This window comes from Natrix helvetica, assembly GCF_964273705.1.
Source record: "Natrix helvetica genome assembly, chromosome: 3".
NCBI lineage: Eukaryota > Metazoa > Chordata > Lepidosauria > Squamata > Natricidae > Natrix > Natrix helvetica.
In genome coordinates this window covers 20,420,272-20,447,420 of record NC_138549.1, presented here as the reverse complement: position 1 = coordinate 20,447,420, position 27,149 = coordinate 20,420,272, and positions in this window count along the sequence as shown.

Genomic DNA, 27,149 nt, shown 5'->3' with positions numbered 1-27,149 from the left:
TTCTGAAGGAGCCAGCAGATGTGAACTTGAACAAAATCTTTCAGAGCTCCTGGAGCATGGGGGAAGTGCCAAAAGACTAGAAAATAGCTAATGTGATTCCAACTTGACATCAATACCTAGGAAAATGCTGGAAAAGATAATCAAGCAAAGGTTTGTCAATCAAAACAAAAATTCTGGGAGTTGAAGTCCACAAGTCTTAAACTTGCCAAGTTTGAAGAGCTCTGGTCTAGCTTATCAAAGAGAAGAATTGGGTGTGACATGATAGCTGTATTCCAGTATTTGAGGGGCGTTCCCAGAGAAGAAGGAGTCAAATTATTCTCCAAAGCACTTGAAGTGAATGGAAGCTGTTTATAGCAAGACCTTGAACTTAAGAGAAATTTCCTGACAGTGAGAACAATTAATCAATGGAATAGCTTGTCTCCTGGAGTTGTGGGAGCACTGGATGCTTCAAGAAAAGATTGGAAAGCCATTTGTCCAAGATGCAATAAGGCTATCAGATGGGGAAGATCAGTTCAGACCAGTTTCAGCAAAAACAGGCCTCTGAAGACTTTACAGATCATATAGTACCTGAATACTATATGACCAGAAGAGAGAAAGGCAAAAAGAGAGAGAAAGCCAAGGTCAACATACTTAAGATCTTATTGACTATGTTTTATGCAACAATATGGTAAATTGCATTCATTGCCAATCTTCCATGAGTTTTTCCTTATGAAAATAAGTAGCATTTTTGTACTTTTGAAAAATGTATTGGGCACTTCCACCAATGGTATTCCTGGTATTATGTTGTACAGGATGCAACTTCTCTTAATAATACATTATGGTTAATAGCACAAAGCATCTTTCATTTCACTTTAAAATATGTAAGATTTCTTCCTCCTTCATAGTAATTTAGGATAGTTGCTAAAGCATTCGATTCAGAAATCTTTTATAGTATCATTAAAAGGAAGATTACAAGGCTGACTTATACTTAACTTGCACAAAAAAGAACTGTTGAAAAATATCTGCTTATAAATAGCACATTTGTGCTTTATAAAGTATTAACTTTTGTTGCAGTTCCATAGCATCTTGATGAAAAATCAAAATTTTAAAAGTTTCTTATTTGGGCCTTCATGGAGGTCAATATTTCTATTTCATTGAAAAATCTTGTTTACATTATTACTTTTTCTTTCAACCACTTGAAGATCTTGTGTGGGGGGGTATAGAATAGAATATAGAATTCTTTACTATCTTTCTAACTCAGAAGAACAGATTGAAAATTGGAGATGCAGCTTCAGAATAATGAAATAGTTGCACTTTTATCCTATTCATCAAAAGACACATTAAAAGTAGAGATAATATGAAAAAAAGTTCCCTTATTGGGTGGGTTTTTTTTTCCTTCATTTTTTGCTCTGCTTTCATATATTGGAACAATGATAATTTAAAGATCTACTTTTTAGTAAGTCTCTTGGATAGAGAGGAGTAATTCCATTATTCTTTACAGAAACACTTTCTGTTTAAATATGAGATTTCTCGATGGAGTGATATTTGAGAAAGTTATTCATTTTAAATTCCAGAATGAACAAATCTAATTTATTGTATATATCTCAGATTAATGAAAAAATCAGAACTTAATTTCCATGAGTGTTGCTTTTACAAAAGAATTTAGTCATTCTTAACAACAAAATTGTATTAAAATACACATACTAGACCTAGGTAGGTAGGTAGGTAGGTAGGTAGGTAGGTAGGTAGGTAGGTAGGTAGGTAGGTAGGTAGATAGGAAGAGAGGGGTGGGGGGGGGCAGGCAAGCAGAAAGATGATATGTAGGCAGGAAGGCAGGCAGGCAGGAATTCTGATATCTTGTAATGTTAAGAGGGATTCCAGTATGTACCATAATCCTGAATATGATTACCCTATTTTTCTCCATTTCTTATTTTTCTTTTTCTTTTAATAAAATATTTTTTTGCTTTTTTTCTTCCCAATTTCGGTTCTTTTTTATTTTATTTTAATTAGCTTGGATGTTTATTCCCCCTCCTTTCTAGTATATATTATATAAAAATTTAGAGCTTTTTTTCTTGTAAGATATGACGTTTAAGGAGAAGCATTTTGAGGAAAGTAGCAAACAACTTAACTGAACTATTAAATTGTGGTAGAATTATTTTTATCATTATTCCAATCTAATATAACATATGAAAACACTGTTTCCCCTTTTTTTTCTGTTCACTCTTTAAATAACACACACGTTTAAATATTTATGTTATATACAGCACTAGTGTGTTTATAAAAAAAACCAAAAGACATTCATAGTGAGTAAGAATTATACAATTATACATTATGATGTATATGTATATGTACATGTATATATGATATTTTTAAAAAAATATTGTACTGTTATATTCCAGAATCAAGGAGCGAGAAATCCAAAGGATAATGATGCAGACAAGAAAATGGAAGCTAAAATGTTTCAGATACCAACAGAGGAAGGGAGAGGGAGAGGGGAAGAGACAGTGGGAGAAAGAGAAGGGGGAAAAAATACCCTGACATTTCAATTCAGAGCTATATATTTACATGTCATCTTAAATTATCTTCAGAAAAATAAAGGAAGAGTTGCCATATGGTGTGCTGATTAAACAGGAAGTCATTTGCCTTTAATGAGAACAAAGTGGGCTGAATTATATAGGTTATTTTTACATAGGAATAAAATGCAAGCAACTATTTTGTTCAGCATTTTGCTTTCACGTGGATTTTTTCCCCTGCAATATTTGTGTTCCTTTTCAGGTTCTGTACTGAACATCTGAATTGGGAGCAGGGCTCGGTTTTCCCTGGGCTCAACATAAGCAATGCCTTGTGCACCCAGGAAGTTCACTGGTATGGCACAACGTTTTCATCTTTCTCAAAATGTGTAGCACAGCCGATGGGCATGCATATCTCTGTATTTCCCCTTTGAGAATGACAGGGATCTATTTTTGTTGGTTGATTGGGATCACAGATATCACATCTAGCATGCCTCCATTTCTTTCAGCCTGCCATGACATTGGAAACACTGGCCTCTGGCTTCCAAGGCATTCACCCCACTGTCTGAATACTTTTCCACTTGGCATTGTCGGTTGAGATATTAACTAAATCTGATTTTAGGCAGTCATAATCTTCCAGGGCAAAAGTCATGTGTACTGACATTGCATCTCACATGGTGGAATAATATTCTACATTTATGCAAGAGGCATCCAATCATTTCTAAATTAAACTGATCCCATCTTGTTCTTGCTTATGGTAATTTAATATAGGATGACATGGTGTAATGATTCATTATTGAAATATGCGGTATACCACTAACATCTGACACACATAATTTCCCATGTGTTTTATTTATTTTTAGATATGAGGGAGCTATATCGACTACGTTCAACATCTGGTATTATTTCCTGAGGAAAACTTCTCTGATTCATGTTCTTTGCTATTAGTCAAAACTTTTCACAAAATGTACCATTGCAATACTTGTGTCTGTGCCTCATAATTGAAATAAATATTAACATTTTGACATTTATAAGGGAAATTTTCTTAGTACCGTAGTAAAATCAAAACAGATAAATAAATAGAGAAAAAAAATCTAAAAATAGGTAACACAATTTTTGAAATATTACTGAAGAGAACATGTTTATTCTTAGTCTTAGTAGCCAAACTACTACTCTGTATTAGTATTGTAGCTGCCTGGCTACAATGTAACATTGCCATATGCTAAATAAATAAATAAATAAATAAATAAATAAATAAATAAATAAATAAATAAATAAATAAATAAATGAATGAATGAATGAATGAATGAATGAATGATAGATAGATAAATAAATAAATAAATAAATAAATAAATAAATAAATAAATAAATAAATAAGTCTGTATCCTGTGTTTTAATTTCCATAGGACAATCAAGGTATCTTATATGTTATAATCCATGAAACCAGGGGGAAAAAGGTAAACATTTAATGTTAGGGCAACATGTGACACAAAAGTGGGCTGATTGTAGGAGTTTATTACAACCTTTCTTTAGATGCATTTTTAAATTATTATTTTTTTGCAGATACAAATGGTGGATGGCATAACAATGACACAATCATCTCATCCAATCAACCGAGCACAATCAATCAATTTTATTAATGTGACAGGAGATACAATTTGTTTTGGGGTATTCACCAGAGTCTTGGCACTTTTGATTTTGGTTTCCTTCCAGAGATTGAAAGGAAAGTGCTTGCTAAAATTTGGCAACTTGCCAGCAAATATGATTGGTTGTGTGTGTGTATATTTGCAAGGATTTGTTGCTGCTTTATTTAACTTTGCCCAAGAATAAAAAATTGATGCTTTGACTGAGGTGACAACATCAATTTTGCCTAACATTCCACCTGAGGTGAATTTCACAGGACAATATACAATTACCAATGTGAACTCATGTTATAATAGATTATTTTTATGTTCTTAAAATGTTCTTCTATTTGGCTTATTTTAAAAAAATCATTCTCAACATTTGAGATCAAGTTCAATGAGATATATCTTCATTCTTTTTCAAGGTGAGTTTTCTTTGTCCATTAGTAAACTGAACAAGTTGATTGAGGAATACTGCTGTTTAAATGACCTTACATGATTCTGGCTGTCCATTTATTAATTGGTTAAGGTTGACTACAGGATTAGGTTAAACAGGATTAGGCTGTTTAACCTAATTAGGCCTGGTAAATACTTGGGTGGTAAAATTCAGGAGAATGCCAGTGTGGGAAATTGAAAATATCCCAGAAGAAAGCAATACCAAGGAAATTCTATAGCCAATTTGATACATCACCCGAAACTGAGATTGAATTGGAGGTGACTTTTGTTTTGCCTCCTAGCCTCACTTCAATTAAAATAACGAAGAAAGGTTGACTGCAGGAACAGGTATAGAGAAAATGATTTTAAATATTGGATGCCCCTGTTTTTTGTATCTGGTCTCACCATGTGTTGTGGAACCTCTGAAGGGATGAGCAATAATGAATAGGACTACCTCCAAATAAATGTCTGTGGTGGCGCAGTGGTTGGAATGCACTACTGCAGGCTACTTCTGTTGAACTGCAGGCTGCCATTCAGCAGTTCAATTCTCTCCGGCTCAAGGTTGACTCAGCCTTCCATTCTTCCGAGGTTGGTAAAATGAGAACCCAGTGAAATATTTTTAGAGACATATTATATTTCAGTGTATAAGCAATGACTCAGTGGCTAAAACACTGAGCTTGTCAATCAGAAGGTCAGAAGTTCAGTGGTTCGAATCCCTAGTGCTGCATAATGGAGTGAGCTCCCGTTACTTGTCCCACGTTCTGCCAACCTAGTAGTTCGAGAGCACATAAAAATGCAAGTAGAACAATAGGAACCATTTTTGGTGGGAGGATAACAGTGCTCCATGTGCCTTGAGCATTTAGTCATGCCAGCCCCATGACCATGGAGACGTCTTTGGACAGTGCTGGATCTTTGGCTTAGAAACAAAGATGAGCACCGTCCCTTAGAGCTGGGAACGACTAGCATGCATGTGTGTGGGAACTTTTACCTTTACCTATACTTCATAGTCACCATCTTGAACAGTGATGTTTAAGCCCCCATTTTTATAATATATACAAATAAATAAAGCTAATTATCATGACACAAAGAAATAAGCCATCTATTACCGCTTAGATGGTTCCGCCCCAGGCACCTAATGGACCCTGAAAGGTTCCTGATGGAGCTTGGGACTTTTCCTGAAACTCTTGCTCACAGTTTGACCAAAGCCCTAGCAGAAGCCTGGGATAGGGTGGCCACTGGGGCCTTGGACCGCGTTGTGCCTTTACGGCCTCTGACCCAGTCCCGGGTAGCTCCCTGATTTACTGAGGAGCTCTGTGAGATGAAACACTGGAAAAGATGCCTAGAGGGTGATTGGAGGGCCAGCCAGTCCGAATCCGACCGAACACTAGTAAGAATGCATATTAAATCCTACTTAGTGGCGATAAAATTGACAAAATGGCAACATTTTTCTGCTCTTATCGCATCCGCAGATAACTGCCCAGCCGCCCTGTTTAGGGTGACCCACTCCTTACTTAATCAAGGAACTGGGGAAGACTCCTTGCAGGGTAGGGCTGATGAATTTATTCAGTATCTGCAGGATAGAATCACTCAGATTCAGACAGGCTTGGTCTCTGACTGGGTAGATTCGGACGAGTTGATGGGATGAATCTTGTGGAAACTATCTGGGATGAGTTTGGCCCTGTGACTCCCGAGGGCATGGACAGGATTATGGGGAGACTCAGTGCTGCCACTTGCGTGGTGGACCCATGTCCCTCTTGGTTAGTTTAGACTTCCCGGGAGGTGACATGAGGCTGGCTCCAGGTGATTACCAATGCTTCATTGAGATAAGGGTTCTTTCCCACCACCTTGAAGGAGGTGGTGGTGAGGCCCCTCCTTAAGAAGCCTTCCCTGGACCCAGCCTCTTTAGCCAACTATCATCCGGTCTCCAACCTTCGCTTTGTAGCGAAGGTTATTGAGAGTGTGGTAGCATGTCAGCTTCTCCAGCACCTGGATGAAGCTGCCTATCTGGATCTGTTTCAGTCAGGTTTCAGGCCCAGATACAGCACAGGCATTGGTTGCGTTTGTTGATGATCTCTGGCGGGCCCGGGACAGGGGCTGCTCCTCTGTCCTGGTCCTATTAGACCTCTCGGCGGCTTTTGATACCATCGACCATGGTATCCTACTGTGACAACTTGGGGGGTTGTGAGTGGGGGGAACTGTTTTGCGGTGGTTCTCCTCCTACCTGTCGGATTGGTTGCAGTTTGTGTTGACTGGAGGGCAGGGATTGACCCCGAGGCGCATCACTTGTGGGGTGCCCCAGGGATCAGTTCTCTCACCCCTCCTGTTCAACATATATATGAAACCGCTGGGCAAGATCATCCATGGTTTGGGGGTACGGTATCATCAATATGCTGATGATACCCAACTTTTCATCTCTACCCCAAACCAGCGAAACGATGCCCTCGACGTGATATCCTGATGCCTGGAGGCTGTGCAGATCTGAATGGGGACGAATGGGCTCAAGCTCAATCCCTCCAAGACAGAGTAACTGTGGTTCCTGTCATCCCGATTTGTGTATCTTGTACCATCTTTGATGATAGGGGGAGAAATTTTAGCCCCCTCGGAGAGGGCCCACTATCTGGGAGTCCTCCTGGATACGCGGCTTAGTTTAGAAGAACACCTGATGGCCGTGACCAGGGGGGCCTTTTACCAGGTTTGCCTAGTACAATAGTTGCGCCCCTTCCTGGATCGGGATGCCCTGTGCACAGTCACTCTCACCCTCATCCTTTCTCACCTGGACTACTGTAATGCTCTCTACATGGGGCTGCTCTTGAAGAGCACCCGGAGGCTTCATCTGGTCCAGAATGCAGCCGTTCGGGTTGTCATAGGGGTACCTAGATGCTCCCATGTTACACCTCTTTTAGGTGGCCTGCACTGGTTGCCGGTTGTTTTCTGGGTGCGATTCAAGGTGTTAATTATGATCTTTAAAGCACTCCATGTCTTAGGCCCAGGGTACTTGCAAGACCACCTATTGCCACTGGTAGCCTCCCACCGTCCAGTACGATCCCACAGAGTTGGCCTCCTCAGGGTGCCGTCGGCCAGGCAGTGTCGGCAACCCCATGGGGAGAGCCTTCTCTGTGGGAGCGCCTTCCCTTTGGAACGAGTTGCCCCCGGAGCGTCGCATAATTCCCAACCTCTGGTCCTTCCAGCGCGCCCTAAAAAGTTGGCTTTTCCAGCAAGCCGGCCTGGCCTGAGTAAAATAAATTATTAATTTCAATTGTTAATTTTAATTTAATTTCTAAATTCATTGTAAATGTTTATTGGGTTTTTTGGATATTCTATTTAATCTTTCTTTTAACTTTGGTAATATGTGTTTTGATGTTGTACGCCACCCTGAGGTTTTTGGGAGAAGGGTGGCATATAAGTCCAAAAAATAAAAAAATAAATAAAAATTACAAAGTCCTAAATAAATGCTTCATCCCTCCATGTATAGGGACTCTTTAAACATATTTTTTCCCAATTCTAATTTTACTGGACTTTTCCTGGGGATTCCAGCCTTTTATATGAGATTGTTCAGAGAAGTAATATACCCTACCTGTTTTCCAGCAACCTCTGCCTCATTTTAAAAAGACCCTTGATTTTCCTATTCAATTATGTATTTAAATGTATTATACTTGTCCATCTCTAATGGATTTCGACTTACCAAAGAGTGAGGAACTGGAAGCATCTCTTGGTGTCTATATAACAAAGAGCATCTTTCCCACATGAAGATATAGCTATTATATCTATATTTGATAAGTTATTTTTCATAAAAAAATACCATATGATTTCTTTAATCTCTTGAAAAAGACTACTATATTATTCTTTTTTGTTCTCTAGTGGCATGTACTCAAGTCATAATGTGATATGATAATGAAACAATGCATGAAGCATATTAGGTGGCTGGTGCTTATCTGTGTGTATTCTAAGGTTGCAGGTCACTTCTTCATTTTCTATTATTTTGTCTATTTTGTAAACCAATTCTTGGTTGTAGGTAAATAATATTTCTTGCAGATAGGAATAGCAACAGCACTTATGCTTATATACTACTTCACAGTGATTTACAGCCCACTGTAAATAGTTCAGAGAGTCAACATATCCTGCCCCCCAAAAAGGGGGTCCTCATTTTACCGACCTTGGGAGGATGGAAGGCTAAATCAACCTTGAGCTGGTGAGAATCAAACCGCCAAATTGCTGGCAATCAGTAGTCCTCAGAATTAGCCTGCATTCTAACCACTGTGTCACCACGGCCCTTACAATGCACTGTTGTTATTGTTGTTGTTGTTGTTGTTGTTGTTGTTGTTGTTGTTGTTGTTAAGTTTATAAGCCAGTCAACTCCCTCATAATTCTGGGCAGCAGAATGTCAATACTCTTTTGACATGCTCATATGCTATTCAGGCTTCCTGCTTTACTGGATAATGGACTCTTAACCTCATTCTTGGGAAATCAAATACTTTAAAGGTAGCACATTAAGAATATATGTTCACTTATCATTTGCTTGCTTATTGTTGCACAAACCATTCAGTGGAAAAGTGTTTGAACATTCTACAAAGCCATCTTTATTAAGGTTTTCCCATAGATCCGTGAAGCTATGAAAACTGAGAATGTCATAAAAATAATTGAGAAAGGTCACGGTCACATCCCAAGGTATGGAACAATAAAATATACTTTTATACAACATCAGTCATACTGAATTATTATAGAAGTACTATATGAGGCCTTCAAGAATCCATTGTTTGTGACAGAAAGCCAAAAGTAAAAGGTCATGGATTAAAATGAACTAGTCTTTCACTTAAGAGGGTCCCCTCCGTAAGTTCACTTAAGAGGGTCCCCTCCGTAAGTTAAAACTGAAGGTTTAAAACTGAAGTGTATCGTAAACTTTCTTTCTTTTTTTTCAGCTGACCTATTCAGCACCTTCTGTTTAGACTATTATCCTTTATAGGATTCCTGGAAGGCAACCTCTTTACACCAGAGATTAATATTTGTGTGTATTCAATAGCTCTCTGCAGTTGGCTTTTTCTTTACTCCTCTGAGGTGAATGCTGTATTTTGTGTTTGATTGAACAGATTAAGGCTAATAGGAAACACAGAAACTCAGAGCAATCATGGCAACCACAATAAAAGTCAGTAGGAGGGACAACATGAGTAGCATTTTTATTTAGTAAAAGCCTAGCATATCAATTAATATTCGGAGCACCTATTTTATCAGATTTAATTTCATCCCAAACATGTTTACTATGGAGTGGAGGTGAAATATCCCCATAACTATGCATAATTATCTGTACAGATGAATTCTGGTATAGCTATAGTAGCATTCAAGGGTAGCACCCAATTGTGGAATTCAATTTTTTTTTTACTACCAGTTCTGTGGATATGGCTTTGTGGGCATGCTGTGGTTTTGTGGGTAAGGATACTGCAAAATCCCCATTCCCTCCTCACTAACTTGCTTTCCAGCTCCATTCTCCTGTTCAGAGCGACAAAAGAAGATCAGCCTGGAGGCTGGGAGGCAGTGGGGCGGGGCCAGCCTATTTTCTTGTTCTCCAAACTATTCAAAATTTCCACTACTGGTTCTCCAGAACCTGTCAGAACTGGCTGAATACCACCACTGGTAGTACCATGTAGAACACCTTGGGGCAATAAAAACAGGAAATGTCCAAAGCATAAGTGACTATGGCTAGTGCTTCTAATATAGGAACAGGCACAAGCGACACACATAACATAAATTTGTCCAAAATCCCTCCTAGCCATGGTTTTAACTTGTTCTTTTTAGTATAGTATAGTCTTTATTGCCATTGTACAAAATAAATACAACAAATTTGAGCAGAGCCAAGAGAGCCCTCAATTGGGCACTGGTTCTGCTGGGGAAGTGCCACCACTTTCAGCATCAAAGATGATGAAAGACCCAGATACGGGACTCCCAAAACCCATAATCCATAATCATAGCCAGGATTGAGTCAGAGCCTATTCTTCCCCATCCAGACTTTCACTGCCTTCAAATACTGAGAAATAAACGTGATGGCATCACATAGTTAGCCTAACACGGAGGTGTAAAATCTGTACCATGGAATAAACTGACCCTGTGGCTTCATATAGATGCTAAATATGACCAAAACCAAATATAAAGCCTTGCACAGAAGAATTGTTATGGCTAAAACTGTTTACATCACCACCCAAGCATACACACCTACCAACACCAACTGGGACTGTCCCTAGAGAAAGGAGGAGAAGCAAAATATCATAACTTCCACTCTCAACCTTTGAGATGATCTATAAGCATTAGTATCACTTTATACTGAACCGGTAAGACCACACCACATTCAGTTTTGTCACTATGACTCAAAAAAGACATTGAGACTCTAGAAAAATTGCTAAGAAGAGCATTAGAACAGTGTTTTTCAACCACTGTTCCACGGCACACTAGTGTGCCGCGAGATGTTGCCTGGTGTGCCGTGGGAAAAATTGAAAAATTCGAAAGATATAAAAAAAAATGTCAAATTTTCCCCCACTAGGCGGGCGCCGGACTGTGTCCTGGGTATGGGGGGTGGGGTTTTTGACCCCACCCTCGGCCAGCAGGGGCGCCAATTGGCGCTCCTCATGGGGACACCCTCCACTTTTCTGATGTCCGGGCTGCGATTGGTCCAGACTCCAGCCTGGACCTATCACAGTAGGACATCATCTTCCGACTTCCTTCCCGCCCGAGCACAGTGTGCGCAGCAGCGGAGAGAAGAAGACATCGTGACTCGAGTCACCAGGAGGACCGGAGCAGGAGGAGACGGACGGAGACCAGGACTCGGCGGGAGTCGGCTGTTGACGAAGAGCTACGTGTGTGTCTTTCTTCGATTCCAGCCAGAATATCAGCTTTGTGTTCAGCCAAACAGGCCCAGGTTGCGCACTGAATAAAGTATTTTATAATTTTTCATATTTCTGTTTACTTACTATTTCATAATAAAGTAATTATAAAATACTTTCTTTGTGTTTATTTGATTCCTATTCAAGAGAATTACTTTATATATAGTCAATATAGGCACAGAGTTAATTTTTTTAACATTTTCTAATGGTGGTGTGCCTCGTGATTTTTTTCATGAAACAAGTGTGCCTTTGCCCAACAAAGGTTGAAAAACACTGCATTAGAAGACTGGAGACAAAACTGTGTGATGAATGGTTGCAGGAACTAGTTTAATGATGAGAAAGACTAGGAGTGGCATGATACTAGTATTCCAATATTTGAGGGGCTGTCACAGAAAATAGGTGGATAGCGTATCCTTCAAAGCACTTGAAGCCAAGGCAAAAAGTAATAGATGGAAGTTTAACAAAGAAAGAGCCAACCTAGAATTAAAGAGAAATTTCCTATCAGTAAGAAATATTAATCAGTGGAAATGCTTGGCTCCAGAAGTTGTAGGTGCTCCATTGCTGGAGGCTTTCAAGAAGAGATTTGACGGACATTTGTCTGGAATGGTATAGGGTCTTCTGCTTGAGCAAGGGGTTGGATTAGAAGAAGTTCCTTCCAATTCTGTTATTCTATTCTATTGAAGACTACAGAAGACTAAAGAGAGGCAAGATAGTCACACATCTTGGGCCCACCATGATCGGTAACTATTTCATCTGACTAGTGCACTCAGACCTAATTAGTGACTTGAATGGGTTCATGTTTTGCAAATACCTCTGAAGCTACAGGGAAGTCACTTTCTCAACAACATTTCCCAAATAGGAAAAATCGGAGAGTAGATGAAAATTGCCTGGTAGTATTGGATTTAAAAAACAGTTTCTTGAAGTGCATGTCAACCATTGTCCTCTTAAGCACTGGTGGGTCATTTACTCACTCAATGATGAGTTCATCAATATCTGCACTCCAATATATATGTATACGTATAGGATCTTGTCCATTTCCTCAGGGCCAACAGGCTGAAATTCCTCCCAGATAATTGGGGCAAACTTGCAGAATTGGATTCCAACATTACACCATTGTTATCTGAAACTCACAGTACTCCTATGGATAGTTCTATTCTCCCACTCCTTTTCTCAAAGCAGAAAAAAATACTACTGATCCTAATTGTATTTATATACTCTTAAATCCAGATTACATTCTTAAATTTTCATTTGGGGAAACACAGGGTGGTTTTCCTTCAGCCACTTCTAATTTACAATATCAAAAGGAGATATAGTTATAGAATAACAGAGCTGGAAGGGACCTTGGAGGTCTTCTAGTCCAACCCCTTGCTTAGGCAGGAAACCGTACACCACTTCAGATAAATGGCTGTCCAATCTCTTCTTTAAAACTTCCAGTGTTGGAGCATTCACAACTGCTGGAGGCAAGTTGTTCCACTGGTTAATTATTCTAACTGTCAGGAAATTTCTCCTTAGTTCTAAGTTGCTTCTCTTCTTGATTACTTTCCACCCATTGCTTCTTGTCCTACCCTCAGGTGCCTTGGAGAATAGCTTGACTCCCTCTTCTTTGTGGCAGCCCCTGAGATATTGGAACATTGCTATCATGTCTCCCTTAGTCCTTCTTTTCATTAAACTAGACATACCCAGTTCCTGCAACCGTTCTTCATATGTTTTAGCCTCCAGTCCCCTAATCATCTTTGTTGCTCTTCTCTGCACTCTTTCTAGAGTCTCAACATCTTTTTACATTGTAGGGACCAAAAGTGAATGCTGTATTACAAGTGTGACCTTACCAAGGCATTATAAAGTGGTATTAAGACTTCACGTGATATTGATATTTTCCCTCTGTTTATGCAGTCTAGAACTATTTTCTAGGAAGGAAGCTATATTAATCCTGTTTATAAGGGCAAATGTCCATTCTGACTCAAATTATACCACCAATTACTAAATAATTTTTTATTGTGAAGTTTTAAATTTTAAAATCAGTTTCCAAAGACAAATATATCCATATTTCATAAAAAGAGGGAAATAATTAATGATTATATCTTTGTACTAATCAAATTCCTCCTGGGTGAACATATTATTCAGATTTTCTTTTTATCCTGACAGGACACATCTGTTTTTGTTATTCTCATCTGGCACAACACATTTTACAAACCACATAATTAGAAATGAACATTTTATACTGATGTCATGAGAGCATACTCAATGGTAAAATGAGATTATTTTATTATTGCAACCAAAAAGTCATTTAAAAGGTACATTGTAAAAATGCAACTAAGAATAGATCACAAAGAATAATCAGGATGCTATGAGTACCACTTTCTGAGCTGATTATTATTGAGAAAATTTAAATTTCTGACCTTGAAAACATATTATTCCAAAACTAAATGAATTAGGGTTGTACTGAGGAGTGTTGATTTGAATAGGAAAATCATCTTAGAATATGGTAAAAAATGCATCAGGTTTTTTTCTTTTCTCTACTTTGTAAACAACACATGATAATACTTGACTGATATATTTGTATAAAGTACTGTATTTTTCGGAATATAAGATGCTCTGGAGTATAAGACGCACCTTAGTTTTTTGGGAGGAAAATGAGAAGAAAACAAATTCTGCTTCTGCCTACCAGCATCCATGGTATTCAGCTGATACATGGTAACAAGGTCAGCCAATGAATAGGCATAGCAACTAAGTCAGCCAATGAGGGCTATTTGGACTCTGAAATTTGCTGTGTGAGCAAGAAGGAGACAGGAAGGAGACAGGAAGGAGCCTGGCTTAGTCAAGAACTGAAAGTGAAACTGGTTGCTTGTGTTTTGCTTGTATTTACTGCTACCTTGGAAAACCTACTTTTGGTAATGTATTGTATATTATTATTATTTTGAATCCTTCCAAATCAATTACTGTGTGTTCTGAATGTGATTGCTGCTGGAAACTCTGACCAGCCAGGTCAGCTTCAGCACTTACTGCAGCCTGATTCAGTACAGCTGATTGGCGGGTAGATCAGACTGCCGGAAAACCCCCAATCAGGCTGCAGGGATTGCCACAGAGCATCGCTGCCTCCATGCCTCACATTTTTGGCCTCTGGTGGGGGGGGTGATTTGGTATATAAGATGCACCCAAATTTTCACCCTCTTTTTTTGGGGGGGAAGGTGCATATTATACTCTGAAAAATACGGTAACCTTGGGGAGCTTCATTTTTTTCAAGAAATTCTTGCGAACTGGTTTTCCAAACTTTGGATATCCAAGCATTCATGATCCTCCTCCCTGATCTTTCTTTAATAAATTGTTATCAAATGTACCCAACAAAGGACATGGAAGAAAAGTAATGCCAGAGTAGTGCAAAATTTATGATATTGGAACAAATCCAAATATTTGACTCCATTGGACTACATAAATGACCTGGACCATTGCTCGCTTTCAGCTGAAATCTGTCTCAATAGCAATAGCAATAGCATTTAGATTTATATACTGCTTCATAGTGCTTTACAGCCCTCTCTAAGTGGTTTACAGAGTCAGCATCTTGCCCCCAACAATCTGGGTCCTTATTTTACTGACATCGGAAGAAATGAAGGCTGAGTCAACCTTGAGCCTAGTGAGATTCGATCTGCCAAACCGTTGGCAGCTGGAGATCAGCAGAAGTAGCGTGCAGTACTGCACTCTAACCACTGCGCCACCATGAATTAATTGTTGTAGGGAATAAGCAGATGTACAGTGCCTTGAGCTCTCATGTAATAGAATTGTCATTATCCCCACCACTATCTTCCTGAATTTTAAGAAAGTCTCCCATCCCCTTATCCATAAGGCTTACGTCCTCATGATAAATTTTTCAAGGATAACATTTCCTCCTGCAATGCTGAGATGTTTAGATTTCAAGCCACACATCCTGATACATTACGTCAAGCGAGAGAAAGCTACTCTTTCCACACATCCTTGACAGAAAATGAGACTTTGAAGAATGAAATTGACAAGCTCTTTGCTTTAACAATAAGACCTATAGGCAATGACCTCTGCAGGATCAGACCACAATGGGAATGAATGAAATAGCACAATGCACATAGAAAATAAATGAGCTTGTATTATGATGTTATAATGCTGTTTGCATCCATCTATTGTCCCCTCCATGAATGCTGTTGTCTATTGCTCATTTCTAAGCTTGGGGGCTGACAGTTTTGTTTTGTTTTAGTTAATCAAAAAACTATAGAGTCAGAAGGGACCTTGGAGGCCTTCCAGTCCAACTTTTCCTGCTCAAACAGGAGACCCTTATAACATTCCAGACAAATTGTTGTCCAAACTCTTCTTGTAAACTTCCACCGATGGGACACTTGCAACTTCAGGAGGCAAGACATTCCACTGATTAATTGTTCTCATTATCAGGAAATTTCTCTTGAATTTCATGTTGGATCTCTCCTTAATGACTTCTACTGCTTACTTCTTATCCAGAGCTCAGTTGCTTTGGAGAATAGGTCAATCCTCTATGATAGCCTTTCAAGTACTGGAAGAGAGTTATCATGTCACCCCAGTCCTTCTCTTTGCTAGACATATCTAATTTCCTTAATTGGTCATCATACAGTTTAGCCTCCCGACCTCTTATCATCTTTTTTGCTCTTCTCTTCACCTTTTCTAGGATCTCCTTTTTTGTATTTCGGTGACTTGAACTGAATACAGTATTCCACACAAGAGTATTGCAGAATAAAAGTATGCTCTTACCTCATATGAACTTGACACTATCGTCCATTGATGCATCTTTGATGGTGGTCAGAAGCGGGCTTCAAAAATTTCAGCAATGGGTTCTCTGACCAGTTGCTGGGTAGGCATGGCCGTGGGGGATGTGACCTAGTTGGCTTCCTGCACCACAGCATGGGGGGACATTTTTGCCTTCCCCGGGCTCCAGAGGCTTTCCTCGATCCTCTGGGAGGATGAAAACTGCCTCCCCTGGCCTCTGGAGACCTTCCAGAGGCTGGAAATGGGCCCATTTCCAGCCTTCCGGAACTTCCAGTAGGTTCATTTCCCCCCATCCCTGAACCTCCACTTGGGCCCTGCACTTACCTCGCATCCAAAATGGGCACCGTGGAGATTCCTGGGAGGGGAGGGGCAGGGAGGGGCCAGCCAGGGGTGGAATTTGGAGGTTCTCCAAATCAGCCATAATGTTAGCTATGGCTTCTCCCAAACCAGGGCAAAATGTTTACATATATATAAACATTCCATTCATTAGGGGAAAATTTATAGCACATCATATTTTAAATGTGATCAACAGAATAACATAGCAGCATATAAAAATATGCAAAAAAATAGTATGCAATATTCTATCCCTTCTTTCCCTTCCTTTCCCAAATCCTTTAAAAAAGGGTTTCATAACTTTCAATTGAAATGGAAGAGAAGCTAGAAGGTCCAGAAGAAAAGATCCTGCAAATAGGTGGCAATATAAATTATATATATACAAATATACAAACAAACACACACACACACACATTTGTATATATATATATATATATAATTTATATTATATATGCCCAAATCCCAGCCTGAAGATGGCGAGTGGGACCTCGCTGAAACGTTGCCAAGACAATCTCAATCTTACACGGGAAAAGACCCGAATACAACAAGACCAGCATACGTACACCCATGAAAATCTACGAATATATAGCATTGTTCAAAGTATTGTTCAAAGTTCCAATTTATTAAGAGAGTCATGCTGGCGCATCTGGGAAAACCCGAATCTGAAAGCTTCCCAGTTCCCCCCCCCCCCATTGAAATTTCAAGATCTTGCCCCCACACCCACAAGTCCATCACGTGGTCCAATCTTCCACTGCCATGCTGGCAGTTCCACCCATCCAGCCAGTTCTGGTCAGGTACAGAGGTGTAGAGACAAAGGATGAACTTGGCTTTCTAGAAAGGAATTTTATTTTCACATCACATTTTACTCCTTACTATTCCCCTTCCCAATACCCCACTGATGAAACAGCATAGTAGAATAGAATATTTGTGTGGCAGGCCAAAGATCCCAAAAGGAACCAGCTGCAGGCCTGACATTAGCCTTATTCTAGAGTATCACCAGTCTAATTTCTTTATGGAAGTTTTACAGAGATTGAGAAGATATTCTAAGGAGACAAATTGGTTCATATGACAATGCCAATTTTTCATGCTTAATGTTTAATCCATCTATGAATATTTTTTTGGGGGGGGGAAATGCCCACATAGCAAATATATATAATGTTTTTCCCATCTGCAGTCAGGAGTCCCAGAGAGAGAGGGAAGCTTTATGTACTGGATAAAATGTGTTCATTGTAAACCATGCTCACATCTAACATCATGAATAGAGTTGCTTAGGAAGGGGTAATGGAAGACTTGTGCATATTAACTATGATGCTTTTCGGTAGGGTAGTTTAGATTTATGACTGCTATCTACCATACTTATTTGCAGCATCTGCCAACATACATACAATTAATTTTGTTCTCAAAGTGAAGTAGCTTCAGGCAGCCAATCTGCAAGCTCATCTAAGTGCTGAAGTGCACTTTAAAAATACAACACCGTTACTCATCCCAAGAACAGATACATCGAACATAATGATGTTAGCAATAAAAATGAATTTGAAAAGAATTTGCAAGTGCAGCCTAATTCAGCTTAGGAAGGCATGTGTGGTGATAGGACAAGAAAGCTTGATGTACAGTATTTCTTATGCAAGGTGTTAGACTTCGATCTATGAAATGTGAAGCCAGGTAATAACACTAGTATCAGCTGATAATGCTGTTACTGTTGTTGCTTCTATTACTACTAACACTTAAGGATTGCTTCTCTGTTCACAAGGATCATGAAAGAGATATATAATCATTGGAATCATGATTCTCCACTATTATCTGCATTTCCAGGGAAATAATGCAAACTCACTCTTAAAATGTAATTTAATTTGTAACAAATTAAATCCAAAAGCAATATACAGAACCACCATCTGTCTCAAGGAAAGACAAGTTTAAGCACCTGCAATCCAAAGTACAGATAGAACTGTGGGAAATGCAGGACAAGTGGCAGAGGAAGGCTGAGTAGGGAGAAAACTGAGTAGGTAGAAAAACATGCTATCAGAAGAGTTCTTCAGTGCCATAAAGTCAGATTTTGGTCCTTCTAAATCAGGATGCTTCCCTTTACTGTCATCTGTTGGGTCAAGCCTGATCAAAGACCAGGAAGGACTAAAAAAACCTCCACTGGATTGAACATTTTTTTCAATCTACTCAACTGGCTGTTCATATCGCACAGCAGATCCCTCAACTGCCAATTTTAGATGTCCTAGATTTACTTTCCTCTACTGATGAGATCAAGGAAACCATCTTACAGGAACTCAAATAAAGCAACAGGGCAGAAATGAAATTCTTGCGAGCCACTTTTTCCTCAGAGGAAATGTATAATGACTTCCACGGTGCCCTCAGTGTGGCTGCTATGAACATCAGTGAAGCAAATCAGGCTGTGGAAACTACATGGGTATCATACTAGAGTCCACTCCCTGCAAGATCTTTGCCCTCATTCTTCTGAACAGACTTGTTGTTGTCTTGGAATGGAACTTTCTAAAGCAGGGGTGTCCAAACTTGGGAACTGTAAGACTTGTGGACTTCAACTCCCAGAATTCCCCAGCCAGCATGGCTGGCTGGGGAATTCTGGGAGTTAAAGTCCACAAGTCTTACAGTTCCCAAGTTTGGACACCCCGGTCCTAGAGGCATAGTGTGGTTATCGATTAGTACAGCAAACATGATCTTTGCTCTAGGCAGATGCAGAAGAATTGCATTGAGCAGAATAAACCTGCTTAGTGTAATGCCGTTGATATCGCATTTGACAACTGCAAACAAGGAGGCTATCTGGATCATATAGATGTTTGAGGAAATTCACAAAGTTGATTCAGCTCCTGAATGATGGAATGATTGGCTAGGTTCTTTACAATGGTGATTCATCAGCTGCATTTACCATTTCCAATGAAGCAAAAAAAGGATTGTGTGCTAGCTCCTCTCCTATTCAATGTGTTCAATTGGACAGCTCTCTCCTTGACCTTTACCACTTGAAAGATGAAGTGCCTCCATACAGTCACTGAAGAAGCACTCTTTGCTGATGACTGTGCACTCCTGACAGGCAGAAACAACTATCTACAGTTGATAGTGAACAAATTTTCAGAATCTTCTATGCTCTTTGGCCTGACTATCAGCCTGAACAAGATTGAGTACTTAGCCAGCCCATGACAAACACCAAGTCCATAGAAATGAAAATTGCTGTTGACAACAGCCCGCTGATAAAAAGAAATAGCTTCAAATATCTGGGAAGCATCATTTCAAGCAATAGATCTTCAGACAAAGAAATCAACTCCATTATTAACAACGCTAGCCATGCACCAGTATGGCTGCATATAAAAGTGCTCAACCAGTGCAAAATCCATATTTCTATGAAACGAAAAGTCTACAGGGCTATGGTTAACCCTTCTCTCCTATCTGGAGGTGGATCCTGGACTTTGTAAAAGGTGCATCAAACAAACGGAGAAATTTCACATGCACACTCTCCACTCTGCCTTTGGGATTTGTTGGCTAGAACAAGGGTCACCAAACTTTTGGAATTCAGGGACTACTAAATTCATCATTTTAAATCCTACGCACCACTAGTATGATTTTTTTTAAAAAATTACAAATAATATTTAGTGCAATATAAAAATGCAAATAATTTTTCTGGGAACCACCAAAATTTTCTCATGGACCACCAGTGGCCACCAGTTTGACACTCTGAGATGATCACACATTGTAAAAAAGACAGGATAAAAATCAAATCAAATCAAATCATCATCATCATCATCATCATCATCATCATCATCACACCATCTTTTTGTAATGGCTTAATTTAAGTCTGCTTTATCCCATTTAGAATCTCCAGGTCCTGGGATCACCAATCTGTCTTGGAGGACCAATGTAAAGCTGAAATTATACCTTATTCCTTCTCCCAGTGACTTCATGGGAGGAGAGGATCAAGAGTAAAGAGAGGGAAAAAGAAACAATGGTAGAATTTATTCATTCAATGAGACAATAATAGTCTAATCAACCCAGGAAACTACCTCACCCCACACACCCCGGTTGCATGGAGGAGCCAGGAGGCCCACAGATTTGGAAGAACCCCATTAGATAGATCATGCGGGGAATCAATATCATAAATCTATCTTTATTGAGATTGGCTCTAAAAACAGAATCTTGACATCTGAACAGAACCTGATTTTGCTTTATTCCTTCACCCTCAATACCCCAGTAAATGAGGGAGAGATCTGCTTGAGCTGTCTCCAAATATTATCTTTTATTCCTAATGCTTAAAAATGTGTCAACAGTAGTCGGGTTCAAATTTTTTTTGCTACTGGTTCTGTGGTCGTGGCACCGCTTGGTGGACATGGCAGGGCAAGGGTACTGTAAAATCTCAATTTCCACGCCACTGCAGGATATTATGATATTGTAAAATCTCCATTCCCTTCCCACCTCACTAATGTGCTTTCCAGCTCCATTCCCCTGTGCAGGGAAACAGAAGAAGACCCAGCCAATCAGCTTCAGACTCGGAAGAGAGTGAATAGATGGGGGCAGTATTTGTTGGTTCTCTGAACTAGTTAAAACTTCCACCACCAGTTCGCCAGAACCAGTCAGAACTGGCTGAATACCACCTCTGGTCAATATCCTTTGCCTCGTTAAGGATTCTTGCATATTTCTGTTAAACATGTAATTATTCTCCATGCCTCCCCAGAGGTCATGACTCAGAAAGGAATCACAGATAAGGACCTTCTCCAGAGAGAAGGACCTTCTCCAGAGTTAAAATATTTAATTATTGCATAGACAAATTCTTGAAATGGGTTTTTCATATTGAAAATTGCAACTCCTATTTAATGAAAATACATATATAAAATCATTTAAGATAACATATAAATTAAATCATGTATCATTTCCTTATTTCATTCACATGTTGAAGTGTAAGTCTAAAAAAGTTACAACCTCCAAATTATAGAGCACAGCGATATTTTCTGATAAATATTACAGATTTCACAGATAGTGACATCACAATCCTGGCCAAACCAGATCATGATAATACATTTCAGTCCATCTACTCATCCACCACTAAAGTATTAATGGACTCAATTTCATTGAGACAGACCTGATGTTTACCAAAGTACCATATTTTTCAGACTATAAGATGCTCCGGACTATAAGATGCACCTAGCTTTTGAAGAGGAAAACAAGGAAAAAAATCTGCCTCTGCCTCCTAGCAATTTGCCTTCTTGCAGCAAACAGCCTGGTCAGCTTCAGCACAGCCTGATTTATCATGAGCAACTGATTGGTGGTTGGAGCTGCCTCCAGGAATACTGATGATCAGCTGTTCCAGGCTGCAGGGATTGCTGCCATTCATCACTGCCGCCGTCCATCACCGGCTCCATGTGCCCCATTTTCAGCCTCCGCTGTTTTTGGCCCATTCCAGGCCACTGCCTATCACCACTGAAACGTGCAGAAAACAGGACATGTGGAGGCCGAAAATGGGATATGTGGAAGCAAAAAATGGGGCACATGAAGGTGGTGATCCCTGCAGCCTGGAACAACTAATAGGCAGTATTCCGGGAGTCCAATCCAATCAGCTGCCAATCAGCTGCTCATGCTAAATCAGGCTGTGCTGAAGCTGACCAGGCTGTTTGCTGCAAGGAGGCAAATTGCTGGGAGGCAGAAGCCAAAGGGTGGGAGCCGTGGGTAGGTGGGATTTCAGCAACATTAGCTCTATAAGATGCACAGACATTTCCACCCACTTTGGGGATGGGAGGGAAGTGCATCTTATAGTCCCTCCAAAAATGGTACTTTCTGTATATTAACACCTGAGGCACCTACAATGTGGTTGGCAGGTTTCCAGGTGTAGAAGGAAATATCTCAAAACTTGTTCACTGTTTCCAGGATGGTTTATCTATCGACTCTAGACAGCATTCTTATTATGGGTTTGGCACATCTCCTGTCTCTAGTTCTAATTCAAAAATAACTTCCAGAGCAGTCTCAATGTCACATAACTTTCTTAAGGCCAAGCCCAGCTGGAGAATACATATCCCAAAGCTTTTCCATGTCAATAGCCATCAACCCAGATCTCCTGCTATTAACACTACACCTTCAGAGGTCTTGTCTGGTTTTATTCTTGATAGATGTGCAATGAACCAGGGCACTAGGGAGGCAAAGAAGACATGCAAAATGGGAGTTACTACCCATGTTTTCATGAATAGCTCTCTACTGCTTTTCTCTTTCCTCTCATTTTTCCTTTCATTTGCTATTTCTTTTTCTCATCATTAATTGATGGAACATTCAACTGCATTGCATTTTCTTACATTGGAAACTTCCCAAAGTTTCAAACTGGCAAGTTTTTTCTTACCAGTTTGAAAAAAAGCAGACTTTTATTTCATACACATTTCTAGACACTACTACTCAAAATTCCATACATCCCTGTTCCTATAAGATTTAGTAACCAGAGATCTAGCAGTGCAAAATCTAAAATGCCAATATCGATGTATGTCCATAGAGTAGACTTTATGACTTATATGACTTGTAGAAACTTACAACATACATACATCTAGAAGAGACTGATAATGGAGGAAGATCTAGAAGTTTACAAGTTCTTATGCAAAGCTATAACCATTAATCTTTTCATCATTCCTATCACCCATCTCCTCCCACTAATGACTATGACTGTAACCTTGTTGCTTGTATCCTTACAATTTATATTGATTGTTTCCTAGTATGATTTGATTGCTTATTTGTACCCTATGACTATCATTAAGTGTTGTACCTTATGATTCTTGATGAATATATCTTCTCTTTTTATGTACATTGAAAGCATATGTACCAAAGATGAATTCCTTGTGTGTCCAATCCACTTGCCGAATAAAGAATTCTATTCTACAACATCATATAACAGAAAACAAACAAAGAATTGGGGTGTTGGAGGAGGACGCAGCTGGATTGGGGGAGGAGGTTAAGGCAGTCCGGAAGGGAAATTTAGAATTGGAAAATTTTATGGCAAAAATAGAACTTGAAAGAATGTCCTTTTTTCTCAGATTCCAGAACCTACCAGAGACAGAAAGTGAAGATCTTAAGGATATTATGAGTACAATTTTAGCAGAATATATTAAGAGAAATAAAGAACAGTTGTGGTGGGATATGGATCTGGTGTACAGGATTAATTCAGCATATGCTAGAATACACAATGTTCCAAGGGAGGTACATGTTAAGTTTCTTAGGAGGACCATGAGGGATGAGGTGTTAGGGGCCCAAAGGGAGGGACCATTAAAATATAAAGAAATTACCATTCTTAAGCAAATTCCGAAAAAAAGAAGGGAAAAAAGAAGGAAGTATTTCTCCTTATCAAAGAAATTATACAACAAAGGAGTTTGGTTTAGATGGTTATTGCCAGAGGGAATGTTGATTTTTTGGGAGGGAAATAGAATTAGAATTAATACAGTGGAGGAGGCAGAAGCCTTCATTAAAAAACATAGTTCTCTCCAAGAGGATGAAAGTAGGGAAGGTGGTGAAAAAGGTAGTAATGTGCAAGATATGAAGGGGGGGCTGTGGCTCCATCTGGGACAGGGAGGAGGGAGCAATATCGAAAAGGCTCAGGTCACAAAAATAAATGTATTTGAAATACTATGATAATTGTTGATATACTAGAAAGTGACAAAGAAAGAGATGATTGAACACATGGTTGATATAATATAAAACAAAATTCTGTTTATGCTTATCTTTTATACGTTATTTTTAACATTGTAAAAATTGTGAGATTTGGGGGGATTTCTACCACTAGCACGGGAGCTGCCAAAATTTTCTATGTACCTTTTTTACCTTTCCCTATAAATGTTTAAAAACCAATAAAATTCTTTAAAAATTCTTTAAAAAAAGAATTCTATTCTATTCTATTCCATTCCATTCTATTAAATATAAGGATGGTTACATATGACCTTAATTATTTCACTGCCTTGATTATTTCTCATCCGATGAATTTCTCTCCCTGTGTTTATTTCAAGAATGCCCCACTCTGCAAATATATGCATCCTCTCATTAAATAAACATCATAATTGTCCTCTTAGTTGAATTAATTGTTGAGATACAATTTATAAATGAATCTCCTTAAGAACAGACTTAAATCTTTTTTAGTCTCTGAAGTGATCTCCTCTCCCTTCAGGAAAATGTGTAAGAAGGGATCACATAACAAATTAATATGGTACTTTCTTCCCACATTTACTATAGCCGTGCAAAGATCTGATAGTCCAAATTTATTTGGACTAATTCAGAAAATTGGACCAATTTGGACCAGTTTGGCCTGTTAAATCATGTATTGTAACAATCTGAATCAATCCAAATCTCATTATGTCCTCTTCAGAGATGCAATCCAAGTTTATTTGGACACATGAAACTATCTGGATTGATTTTCCAAATCAATTTGAATCAGGCTCAGTCCATGAAGATCAATCACTTGCGTTATTGGGGGGGGGGGGAGAACATGGGCTTTGCATTTGTCTTCCCCAATCAGGAAATTGTTTTCTTGCTGGTCGTTCAATGCAAAATAAATAAATAATTAGATTGGTAAAGAGGTAAAGAACTGTGCCACACAAAAGCTCCTGTTTCTATGTGCTTCTACTACATTTTGCATTTTACTGTGACTTGACAAGCTTCTATTGCTATTCCAAATAATGCTAGAAAGTTACAGAATCTTCAGAGTGCAATATTCACCATAGGAGGTTTAGACAGAATTGTAATTGGAGTTTGGGAACTGCATTTTGCCAACTTTTGGGGACAAAATGTGTATGTAGTTCGAGGAATTTCAGCCATACATATACATCACTATCCCAACTGGGGGAAAGATCAATCTCAGCTATGAAAGAATCAATTGTGAGATACCCCAGGAGTGAACATTTACTTGCAAGCTCCATCAATAGAAAAGTAAAGTAGCTGCTGGGAGATACCTGGAGAGAAGATAATTACTGGGTCACAAAGGAATTCTTTCTTCATACATAAAGGATAGAAACCATGGAAGGACACCCTCAAGAAAGGTGCAATTAACCATTAGAACCTCAAAGGCCTTCAAATGTACAGCCAGGGACAGTAAACAGACAAAGGGAAAGGAAACTTTCTATTACCAGCATCACATTTCTTCAACAACATGTTTGCTGGATAGTGTTATCATTAGCATTCATATTCTATCAAATGAGCCATCTGCAAGAAGGGTGGGAAGGAAAGCATAGCATCTGAAACTGTGCACCTCCTTAGTGCAATGTCCCTGTAGCTCAAACAGATCAGAATTTTTTTTAATGGAAGAAAACACCTTAATGGATATGTCAGGGGTGGGATCCTACCAGTTTAACACCAGTTTGCTGAGTGTGTGCCTCGTGCATGCATGAACACTTCACTCGTGCATGCACCTGTTGTGCGCTGCACATGCATGCACAGTTTAGAGAATATTTATCTTCTGGACAGGGATGGGTTCCGGCTCCTTTTACTGCCGGTTCACTCAGGGACGCGCTTCAGCTGCGCATGGATGCGCAGAAGTAAAGAAAGAAAAACAAGATGGTGGTGCCTACAGCATTGCCAATAGAACCAGTTTGGGTGCGTGACTGGCCGAGTTACTCCCTACTCAGCCGAACCGGTCCGAACCGGTAGGAACCCACCTCTGCTTCTGGATTACTGCTTGGGAAGGAAAACAGCTGAGTCGCAGCAATCCACTCTGCTGAACTACTCAGCTGAGAAGATAAAGGTAGGTAAAGCACAGGGGCAGACAGGCAGGCCCACTTGCTAGTGGGAGCAAACCAGTTCACTCCTAGCTGATCATCAGAGCTATTGAATCCCTCGAACCAGTCTGAACCGGTAGAATCCCACTCCTGGATGTCAGGATGAGGTGGTTGTTTCTATTATCCTTCTCCCTCTCTCCCCACCCCCCACATTTCATTCTATAATTGCCTATTTTAAGTTTCCAGTAGAGACATCATGTTATGGCAACATCATGAAAATAGAAGCGGTACATCAACAACCCCGAAGAGACATGATGCAGACCGAAGAAGCATCCGGTTCCATTAAAAGTAGTTTGAAGGCTGCAAAGGGCTTCTGTTATTCCGTTTTGCTACAAAACAAGGCAGAACACATTGTCCAGACTAGTAATATTTAAGCAATGCTTTTTTCCCATATGGATTTGACTCTATCAGCAAATACTGGGGAGACAATCCCAATTTTTTTTTAAAGATAACTGTTGAGTTCACATTTTGTTCATAAGGAGGGGACACTGACCAGATCAAAACCTTCAGAAGTTGTCAAGAATCCCAGGGAAGAAAGGCAGTAGATTACTGCAGAGTTCAGATCCATGGACTAGAAAGTATTTTTATTTGTTCCATTATGACACTTTTTATTTTTTCATACTTTCATTGAAGGGTCATTGGAATTAGAACCTTTGAAGTTCACCAAAGTCTATCATGAAGTGTTCTGAGATTTCAGATATACCCCACCCCCCTCAAAACTAGATTACTCTGTAGTATCAGAGGTGGGTTCTGGTTTCTGTTACTGCCGGTTTTCTCAGGGTCGTGCAATAGTAAATAGTGCAATAGTAAAACAAAACAAAAAGGCGGAACCTATGGTATTGCCGATAGAACTGGTTCGGGGCATGGCCAGCCAAGTTACTACCTACTTGGCTGAACTGGTCC